The following is a 10,312-nucleotide window of genomic DNA, read 5'->3' as shown; positions in this document are numbered from 1 at the left end:
TGTCAGCATCAACCTCACCCCAACTTTTAGAGCCCATACTAACATCTGAGTCACTAGATTCCACTTGTTCCTCCTCCTCAATAATAACCTTATCAAGGCCTAACTCAGATGCTAGAACACCAAATTTGTTTTTAACCGCAACTTCAGTTTGCATCAACTCATCCACAAAAGGAGTATAATCATTCTCAAAAGGAGTAAAAGAGAAAGTACCTTTGTTAGGGGGTTTCTTTCCTTTCACTTCAGTCCATTCTTCTTTAGAAAAACTCTGTGCAGCCATGTCTTCATGATTTTTTCGTAAAGCTCTATCTTTCTTAGCTGCAATACTATTTTTACAATGAATAAATCTCATCTGAGCCTCACGCAACTCAACAGAATATTGAGCAAGCTCCTTTTCTAACTGATTTGCTTCATCAATAACGTCATTAGGGGTGTTTTTTAACACGGACCCAGACTCAAGAGCTTCAGCATGGCCTGCATGGATAGAAGTTGTACGTACATTATCTTCAGTTTCACGAGACCCAACAGTTTCAATAGGATTTGGTTTGCTCACGGATTGTATTCCAGATTCAGCCAGGGAGTTTGATTTGTTCACAACTCTTGTCTGGGTTTCCAACTCAGACACAGACTCTTTAGAGTTTTGGTCGGACTGAAATTGAGTATTTGTTGCCCCTTGCGTAACTATTGCATGGTCTGCATGAGCAGATTGTGAACGTACACCAATCATATTATCCTGCATATTACCCTTATTCAAAGACTTCTCCCCCTCCGCATTAGCTAATTTTGGTTGCCAAACTTGGATTGCAGGTTTATGAACAATCTGTTTTTCCTTACCAGCAGTCTTCATGCTGTTCTTCCTTTTGCATTCACCATCAACATGCCCAATAATATTGCAAGATAAACAGAATTTAGGTGAATTTGGTATATCAACATATTGCCAAATTTTTTTACCTCCAGCAGTGATAGAGATGCGCTCAGGAATATGCTTTGCAAAGTCTATATCTACCAAAACAGCCGCGAAGTGACCATATTCCAGATTTAGGTTTCTTTGATCCACCACAATGGGTGTTCCAAGGATTTTCCCAATAGAGAGTAATGATCTCTCAGTCCATATCTCAATAGGGAGACCAAGAAAACGTACCCAAACAGCTGCATGGGACGTTCTTTGTTTATCAGGATTAAAACCGGGGTACCAATCAATCAACCTCAGAATTTGTTGATTGATAAACAACTTTTCAGCACGTATCTTCTCCTTGTCCAAATCTGAAGATAACATAATAACAAAGAATCCTTTGCTCATAGGTATAAACTTACAGCTATTCTTAAGTTTCCATTGATTTTCAAGGATTTTTTGAACCTCAACAAACTTTAAACCTGTAGCATCCAGCCTAGCTATGAAGATATATTGAAATGGCTTGCACCCTTCCTGATAATAATCATTAGGAATGACAAGAGCTGGCTCACCTTCAACAAGAATAGGGTTTGGTAACAAGGAAATATCAACTGAAGTTGGGTTTAGGGTTTTACGTTCCCTAACTTTTCAGCAAAAGAAACTGTTCTAGCATGCTTCTGATTTGAGCTACTAGGAATATTAACTGAAGAATGAATCATCATGAATCAACGTATTGATTATGATAATCCAAAAATGTAAAACTTGAAACTCAGAAATCAATTTCCGACTTATAACGAAGTGCGTAGATTTTTTGAGTTAACGTATATAAAATTTAAAATTTTTATGAACTCTTTCTTTTTGTGTTGGCTTTGTCTTACTATTTGATTCAAGATAGATAAATTTGTTAGGATTTGGATTAGTTCTGCATGGTCTTTCATCCCCTTTGGATTAGACGAAAACGATTTTAATTTCCTAGTTCTCTTCTCTATGCTAATTTTTAATGTTTAGGAGCTTATTTTATGAGTTTTTAGAGTTTTTTTTTCTCCCCTTTGGTTTATGGGGGTGGGGAGGTCTAGATACTCCCATTTTGTACTTCTTGTAATTACGTTTTTTTGCTTTAATAAACCATTTTGACCTAGCAAAAAAAAAGGTCTTTCATCCTTCTTCTATTGTGAAATTTTTCTGTTAAAGATGAGTTTATCAAGTTTAAAATTTAGTCTCAGAAATCAATTTCCGACTTATAACGAAATGTGTCAACTTTTTTGAGTTAACGTATATAAAATTCAACATTTTTATGAACTCTTTCTTTTTGTGTTGGCTTTGTCTTTCTATTTGATTCAAGATAGATGAAATTTGTTAGGATTTGGATTAGTTCTGCATGGTCTTTCATCCTTCTTCTATTGTGAAATTTGACTTCCCTTCATATTTTCTTGAATCAACGTACATAGAAATGCAATTTTTACTAGACGTATTGCCTACGAACATATTAATTGTAATTATAATACATTTTCAAACTTTTTTTGTTAAAGATGAGTTTATCTAGTTTACAATTTAGTCTCAGAAATCAATTTTCGACTTATAACGAAATGTGTAGACTTTTTTGAGTTAACATATATAAAATTAAACATTTTTATGAACTCTTTCTTTTTAAGTTGGCTTTGTCTTTCTATTTGATTCAAGATAGATGAAATTTGTTAGGATTTGGATTAGTTCTGCATGGTCTTTCATCCTTCTTCTATTGTGAAATTTGACTTGCTTCATATTTTCTTGAATCAACGTACATAGAAATGCAATTTTTACTAGACGTAATGCCTTAGAACATATTATTTGTGATTACAATACATTTTCAAACTTTTTATGTTAAAGACGGGTTTATCTAGTTTACGATTTAGTCTCAGAAATCAATTTCCGACTTGTAGACTTTTTTTGAGTTAACGTATATAAAATTCAAAACTTTATGAACTCTTTCATTTGTGTTGGCTTTGTCTTTATATTTTATTAAAAATAGATGAAATTTGTTAGGATTCAGAATAGTTATGCATGGTCTTTCATCCTTCTTCTATTGTGAAATTTGACTTCCTTCATATTTTCCTGAATCAACGTACATAGAAATGCAATTTTTACTAGACGTAATGCCTTAGATCATATTATTTGTGACTACAATACATTTTCAAACTTTTTCTGTTGAAGATGAGTTTATCTAGTTTACAATTTAGTTTCAGAAATCAATTTCAGATATATAACGAAGTGTGTGGACTTTTTTGAGTTAACGTACATAAAATTCAACATTTTTATGAACTCTTTCTTTTTGTGTTGGCTTTGTCTTTCTATTTGATTCAAGATAGATTAAATTTGTTAAGATTTGGATTAGTTCTACATGGTCTTTCATCCTTCTTCTAGTATGAAATTTGACTTCCTTCATATTTCTTGAATCAACGTACATTGAAATGCAATTTTTACAAGAGCTATTCCCTTAGAATAAATTAATTGTAATTACAATACATTTTTCAAACTTTTTCTGTTAAAGATGTGTTTATCTAGTTTACAATTTTGTCTCAGAAATCAACTTCCGACTTATAACGAAGTGTGTAGACTTTTTTAAGTTAACTTAAAAAAAATTCAACATTTTTATGAACTCTTTATTTTTGTATTGGATTTGTCTTTCAATTTGATTTAAATAGATGAAATTTGTTAGAATTTAGATTAGTTCTGGATGGTTTTTCATCCTTCTTCTAGTCTGAAATTTGACTTCCTTCATATTTTATTGAATCAACGTACATAGAAATGCAATTTTTACAAGAGGTATTGCCTTAGAACATAGTAATTGCAATTACAATATGTTCTTCAAACTTTTTCTGTTAAAGATGAGTTTATCTAGTTCACAATTTAGTTTCAGAAATCAATTTCAGACTTATAACGAAGTGTGTATCCTTTTTTGAGTTAACGTGTATAAAATTCAACATTTATTTGAACTCTTTCTTTTTGTGTTGGCTCTGTCTTTTCTATTTGATTCAAGATAGAAGAAATTTGTTAGGATTTGGATTAGTTCTTCTTGGTCTTTCATCCTTCTTCCATTGTGAAATTTGCCTTCCTTCATATTTTCTTGAATCAACGTACATAGATATGCAATTTGTACTTGACGTAATGCTTTAGAACATATTATTTGTGATTACAATACATTTTTCAAACTTTTTCTGTTAAAGATGAGTTTATCTAGTTTACGATTTAGTCTCAGAATCAATTTCCGACTTATAACGAAGTGTGTAGATTTTTTGAGTTAACGTATATAAAATTTAAAATCTTTATGAACTCTTTCTTTTTGTGTTGGCTTTGTCTTACTATTTGATTCAAGATAGATGAAATTTATTAGGATTTGGATTACTTCTGCATGGTCTTTCATCCTTCTTCTATTATGAAATTTTACTTCCTTCATATTTTCTTGAATCAATGTACATAGAAATGCAATTTTTACTAGACGTAATGCCTTAGAACATATTATTTGTGACTACAATACATTTTTCAAACTTTTTATGTTAAAGATGAGTTTATCTATTTTACGATTTAGTCTCAGAAATCAATTTCCGAGTTATAACGAAGTGTGTAGACTTTTTTTAGTTAGCGTGTATAAAATTCAACATTTTTATGAACTCTTTCTTTTTGTGTTGGCTTTGTCTTTCTATTTGATTCAAGATAGAAGAAATTTGTTAGGATTTGGATTAGTTCTACATGGTCTTTCATCCTTCTTCTAGTCTGAAATTTGACTTCCTGCATATTTTTTTGAATCAACGTACATAGAAATGCAATTTTTACTAGAGGTATTGCCTTAGAACATAGTAATTGGAATTACAATACATTTTTCAAACTTTTTATGTTAAAGATGAGTTTATCTAGTTTACAATTTAGTCTCAAAAATCAATTTCCGACTTATAACGAAGTGTGTAGACTTTTTGGAGTTAATGTATGTAAAATTCAAAATTTTTATGAACCTTATCTTTTTGTGTTGGCTTTGTCTTTCTATTTGATTTAAGATAGATGAAATTTGTTAGGAATTGGAATAGTTACGCATGGTCTTTCATCCTTTTTCTATTGTGAAATTTGACTTCCTTCATATTTTCTTGAATCAACGTACATAGAAATGCAATTTTTACTAGACGTAATGCCTTAGAACATATTATTTGTGACTACAATACATTTTCAAACTTTTCTGTTAAATATGAGTTTATCTAGTTTACAATTTAGTTTAAAAAATCAATTTCAGACATTTAACGAAGTGTGTAGACTTTTTTGAGGTAACGTACTTAAAATTCAACATTATTATGAACTCTTTCTTTTTATGTTGGCTTTGTCTTTCTATTTGATTCAAGATAGATTAAATTTGTTAGGATTTGGATTAGTTCTACATGGTCTTTCATTCTTCTTCTAGTGTGAAATTTGACTTCCTTCATATTTTTTGAATCAACGTACATAGAAATGGAATTTTTACTTGACGTAATGCTTTAGAAAATATTATTTGTGATTACAATACATTTGTCAAACTTTTAATGTTAAAGATGAGTTTATCTAGTTTACGATTTAGTCTCAAAAATCAATTTCCGAGTTATAACGAAGTGTGTAGACTTTTTTTAGTTAACGTATATAAAATTCAAAATTTTATGAACTCTTTCGTTTGTGTTGGCTTTGTCTTTCTATTCGATTCAAGATAGATGAAATTTGTTAGGATTTGGATTATTTATGCATGGTCTTTCATCCATATTCTATTGTGAAATTTGGCTTGCTTCATATTTTCTTGAATCAACGTATATAGAAATGCAATTTTTACTAGACGTTATGCCTTAGAACATATTATTTGTGACTACAATACATTTTTCAAACTTTTCCTGTTAAAGATGAGTTTATCTAGTTTACAATTTTGTTTCAGAAATCAATTTCAGACTTATAACGAAGTGTGTAGACATTTTTGAGTTAAGGTATATAAAATTCAACATTTTTATGAACTCTTTCTTTTTGTATTGGCTTTGTTTTTCTATTTGATTCAAGGTAGATGAAATTTGTTTGGATTTGGATTAGTTCTTCTTGGTCTTTCATCCTTCTTCTATTGTGAAATTTTCCTTCCTTCATATTTTATTGAATCAACGTACATAGAAATGAAATTTTTACTAGACGTAATGCTTTAGAACATATTATTTGTGATTACAATACATTTTTCAAACTTTTTCGGTTAAAGATGAGTTTATCTAGTTTGCGATTTAGTCTCAGAAATCAATTTCCGACTTATAACGAAGTGTGTAGAATTTTTCTAGTTAACGTATATAAAATTCAAAAATTTTATGAACTCTTTTTTTTGTATTGGCTTTGTCTTTCTATTTCAGTCGAGATAGATGAAATTTGTTAGGATTTGGATTAGTTCTGCATGGTCATTCATCCTTCTTCTATTGTGAAATTTGACTTCCTTTATATTTTCTTAAATCAACGTACATAGAAAGGCAATTTTTACTTGACGTAATGCCTAAGAACATATTATTTGTGATTACAATACATTTTCAAACTTTTTATTTAGTTTACGATTTAGTCTCAGAAATCAATTTCCTACTTGTTGACTTTTTTGAGTTAGCGTATATAAAATTCAAAATTTTATGAACTCTTTCATTTGTGTTGGCTTTGTCTTTCTATTTGATTTAAGATAGATGAAATTTTTTAGGATTTGGAATAGTTATGCATGGTCTTTTATCCTTCTTCTATTGTGAAATTTGACTTCCTTCATATTTTCTTGAATCAACGTACATAGAAATGCAATTTTTACTAGACGTAATGCCTTAGAACATATTATTTGTGACTACAATACATTTTCAAACTTTTTCTATTAAATATGAGTTTATCTAGTTTACAATTTAGTTTAAAAAATCAATTTTAGACATTTAACGAAGTGTGTAGACTTTTTTTGAGGTAACGTACATAAAATTCAACATTTTTATGAACTCTTTCTTTTTGTGTTGGCTTTGTCTTTCTATTTGATTCAAGATAGATTAAATTTGTTAGGATTTGGATTAGTTCTACATGGTCTTTCATCCTTCTTCTAGTGTGAAATTTGGCTTCCTTCATATTTCTTGAATCAACGTACATAGAAATGGAATTTTTAGTTGACGTAATGCTTTAGAACATATTATTTGTGGTTACAATACATTTGTCAAACTTTTTCTGTTAAAGATGAGTTTATCTAGTTTACGATTTAGTCTCAGAAATCAATTTCCGAGTTATAACGAAGTGTGTAGACTTTTTTTAGTTAACATATATAAAATTCAAAATTTTATGAACTCTTTCGTTTGTGTTGGCTTTGTCTTTCTATTCGATTCAAGATAGATGAAATTTGTTAAGATTTGGATTAGTTTGCATGGTCTTTCATCCATCTTCTATTGTGAAATTTGGCTTCCTTCATATTTTCTTGAATCAACGTACATAGAAATGCAATTTTTACTAGACGTAATGCCTTAGAACATATTATTTGTGACTACAATACATTTTCAAACTTTTCTGTTAAAGATGAGTTTATCTAGTTTACATTTAGTCAGAAATCAATTTCAGACTTATAACGAATGTGTAGACTTTTTTGAGTTAACGTATAAAATTCAAATTTTTATGAACTCTTTCTTTTTGTATTGGCTTTGTCTTTCTATTTGATTCAAGATAGATGAAATTTGTTTGGATTTGGATTAGTTCTTCTGGTCTTTCATCCTTCTTCTATTGTGAAATTTTCCTTCCTTCATATTTTTGAATCAACGTACATAGAAATGCAATTTTTACTAGACGTAATGCTTTAGAACATATTATTTGTGATTACAATACATTTTCAAACTTTTTCTGTTAAGATGAGTTTATCTAGTTTGCGATTTAGTCTCAGAAATCAATTTCACTTATAACGAAGTGTGTAGAATTTTTTAGTTAACGTATATAAAATTCAAAATTTTATGAACTCTTTTTTTGTTTGGCTTTGTCTTTCTATTTCAGTCAAGATAGATGAAATTTGTTAGGATTTGGATTAGTTCTGCATGGTCTTCATCCTTCTTCTATTGTGAAATTTGACTTCCTTCATATTTTCTTGAATCAACGTACATAGAAAGCAATTTTTACTTGACGTAATGCCTTAGAACATATTATTTGTGATTACAATACATTTTCAAACTTTTTATGTTAGTTTTACGATTTAGTCTCAGAAATCAATTTCCGACTTGTTGACTTTTTTGAGTTAACGTATATAAAATTCAAAATTTTATGAACTCTTTCATTTGTGTTGGCTTTGTCTTTCTATTTGATTAAGATAGATGAAATTTTTTAGGATTTGGAATAGTTATGCATGGTCTTTCATCCTTCTTCTATTGTGAAATTTGACTTCCTTCATATTTTCTTGAATCAACGTACATAGAAATGCAATTTTTACTAGACGTAATGCCTTAGAACATATTATTTGTGACTACAATACATTTTCAAACTTTTTCTATTAAATATGAGTTTATCTAGTTTACAATTTAGTTTAAAAATCAATTTAGACATTTAACGAAGTGTGTAGACTTTTTTGAGGTAACGTACATAAAATTCAACATTTTTATGAACTCTTTCTTTTTGTGTTGGCTTTGTCTTTCTATTTGATTCAAGATAGATTAAATTTGTTAGGATTTGGATTAGTTCTACATGGTCTTTCATCCTTCTTCTAGTGTAAAATTTGACTTCCTTCATATTCTTGAATCAACGTACATAGAAATGGAATTTTTATTGACGTAATGCTTAGAACATATTATTGTGATTACAATACATTTGTCAAACTTTTTCTGTTAAAGATGAGTTTATCTAGTTTACGATTTAGTCTCAGAAATCAATTTCCGAGTTATAACGAAGTGTGTAGACTTTTTTAGTTAACATATATAAAATTCAAAATTTTATGAACTCTTTCGTTTGTGTTGGCTTTGTCTTTCTATTCGATTCAAGATAGATGAAATTTGTTAGGATTTGGATTAGTTTGCATGGTCTTTCATCCATCTTCTATTGTGAAATTTGGCTTCCTTCATATTTTCTTGAATCAACGTACATAGAAATGCAATTTTTACTAACGTAATGCCTTAGAACATATATTTGTGACTACAATACATTTTCAAACTTTTTCTGTTAAAGATGAGTTTATCTAGTTTACGATTTAGTCTCAGAAATCAATTTCCGACTTATAACGAACTGTGTAGACTTTTTTAGTTAACGTATATAAAATTCAAATTTTTATGAACTCTTTCTTTTTGTGGCTTGTCTTCTATTTGATTCAAGTAGATGAAATTTGTTGGATTTGGATTAGTTCTTCATGGTCTTTCATCCTTCTTCTATTGTGAAATTTCCTTCCTTCATATTTTTGAATCAACGTACATAGAAATGAATTTTTACTAGACGTAATGCTTTAGAACATATTATTTGTGATTACAATACATTTTTCAAACTTTTTTGTTAAAGATGAGTTTATCTAGTTTACGATTTAGTCTCAGAAATCAATTTCAACTTATAACGAAGTGTGTAGAATTTTTTAGTTAACGTATATAAAATTCAAATTTTTATGAACTCTTTTTTTGTATTGGCTTTGTCTTTCTATTTGTCGAGATATATGAAATTGTTAGGATTTGGATTAGTTCTGCATGGTCTTTCATCCTTCTTCTATTGTGAAATTTGACTTCCTTCATATTTTCTTAATCAACGTACATAGAAATGCAATTTTACTTGACGTAATGCTTAGAACATATTATTTGTGATTACAATACATTTTCAAACTTTTTATTTAGTTTACGATTTAGTCTCAGAAATCAATTCCGACTTGTTGACTTTTTGAGTTAACGTATATAAAATTCAAAATTTTATGAACTCTTTCTTTTGTGTTGGCTTTGTCTTTCTATTTGATTTAAGATAGATGAAATTTGTTAGGATTTGGATAGTTATGCATGGTCTTTCATCCTTCTTCTATTGTGAAATTTGACTTCCTTCATATTTTCTTGAATCAACGTACATAGAAATGCAATTTTTACTAGACGTAATGCCTTAGAACATATTATTTGTGACTACAATACATTTTCAAACTTTTTGTTAAAGATGAGTTTATCTAGTTTACGATTTAGTTTAAAAATCAATTTAGACATTTAACGAAGTGTGTAGACTTTTTTGAGTAACGTACATAAAATTCAACATTTTTATGAACTCTTTCTTTTGTGTTGGCTTTGTCTTTATATTTGATTCAAGATGATTAAATTTGTTAGGATTTGGATTAGTTCTACATGGTCTTTCATCCTTCTTCTAGTGTGAAATTTGACTTCCTTCATATTTCTTGAATCAACGTACATAGAAATGAATTTTTAGTTGATAATGCTTTAGAAATTTATTTGTGATTACAATACATTTGTCAAA

The sequence above is a fragment of the Papaver somniferum genome, chromosome 9 (assembly GCF_003573695.1).
Source record: "Papaver somniferum cultivar HN1 chromosome 9, ASM357369v1, whole genome shotgun sequence".
NCBI classification, from domain to species: Eukaryota; Viridiplantae; Streptophyta; class Magnoliopsida; order Ranunculales; family Papaveraceae; genus Papaver; species Papaver somniferum.
The sequence above is the reverse complement of the archived record's forward strand: the minus strand, read 5'-3'. Positions refer to the sequence as shown.